A 1,614-nucleotide genomic window follows, 5' to 3' on the forward strand; every position below is an offset into this window, starting at 1 on the left:
CTTTCAATTAGTGTAACATGCATATAATAACCAACCTTATCCATGGCAATATTATGCCCCTCCTTCAGCTCAGTTCCCTTCACCCTAGAACCAATGGTCTCCATCTCCTCCTATTCAATATCCTCAATCCCAACCATACCCTTGGAACCAGAGCTGGAGAGGAAATGCTCAGCATTCAGTGCTGCCTGCACCACCCATGCAGCAATAGCTATAGCTACCTCCTTTCAAAGCTCTTATTCCTCCACCACCTTTGCAACCCCAACGACCTACGCAACCTAACCCAAACCCAAAAAATAAAGAATCTCGAGGCATAGAGGCTCCTACAACCTTCCAGACCTACTTTATTACCCTTGTGGAACTTAATGAAATAAAGTTGCAATCGGGCACGATTATTAACCCTAGTCACTCCCCTATCATTACAGAAGAGGGTTGTGAACCATCTAGAGGAGAAGCCAGAGGCTCTGAAGCAGCTATTATGCCTACAACAGTTGATACAGAGGAAGTTGTTACATTTGTAACAGCTGACCCGCGAAGAATTGTTACATCTGTAACAGCTAATTCAGGGAAGGCTGATACACCTGTAACAACAGATTCAACTGTTGTTACGCAAGACCCCCCGTACCCTCAGAGATTGGCTGAACCTAGGATGACTTCACAGCTTGAATCTAATTTCCTTAGGGAGTTGCAAAATTTGTATGTATGAATTCCTCTGCCACAAGCCCTTAAAGAAGTACCCATCTATGCCAAGACAGTGAGATATTTGTGCATCAAGAAGCCCAGGAGGAAGCCTAAAGACCCTGCCACCATACATGTGATGGGAAAGTTATCCGAATTAATGTCTTCTCAAACTCTCCTTACTAAGTACCATGATCCAGGAAATCCCACAGTCACCATCTACATTAATGATCAGCCCATACCCAATGCGTTGATTGATCTTGGGGCTATTAATTATGTAATGACGAAAGATATCTTTATTGCTCTCGGGCTACAGGGACTCAGACACACTCCTACTGTGCTGGAATTGGCAGACAGGTCCTGTGTTAAACCTGAGGGGATGTTAGAAGATATAGTGATTACGATAGCTTCCTAGAGATACCTGGCTGATTTCCTTATTCTACAGCCCAAATCCAATTTGGGGGGCATCCTTTGATCTTAGGGAGACCTTGGCTAGCCACTATAAACGCATTCATAGGCTGCAAGACAGGATCCATGGTGATCTCAGATGGCCAAGCAACCCAGAACCTTAATCTTTATCCCCCAAAACCAAATGTGGATGTGTACAACCCTTGGTGGGATGAGTTTGAGCCTGAGTCAGATCTTTCCCTGCCACTCCTCACTCTAGGGAAAGCCCAGTATTTCAAAGATGAGACAGAAGATGATGTTATTAATGGTTTTATTAGTAATTCACTTTCTATTGCTTCTGTTAAAAATGTAAATGAGGAGGAAGAGGTGGAAGATATAGATTTTGAACAAATGAGAACTACTCCAAATATCGCTAGCAGCCCAATTGAGATTGAATCTGGAAATTTTTTGAATATTAATCCCAATTTGACTGTTGAACAGAATCAATGGCTATTATAGCTGTTACAGAAGTATAAAAAGGCATTTGCATGG

This window comes from Pinus tabuliformis, chromosome 1_2, assembly GCF_031772625.1.
Source record: "Pinus tabuliformis cultivar Carrire ecotype Pingquan chromosome 1_2, CPIR1, whole genome shotgun sequence".
NCBI classification, from domain to species: domain Eukaryota; kingdom Viridiplantae; phylum Streptophyta; class Pinopsida; order Pinales; family Pinaceae; genus Pinus; species Pinus tabuliformis.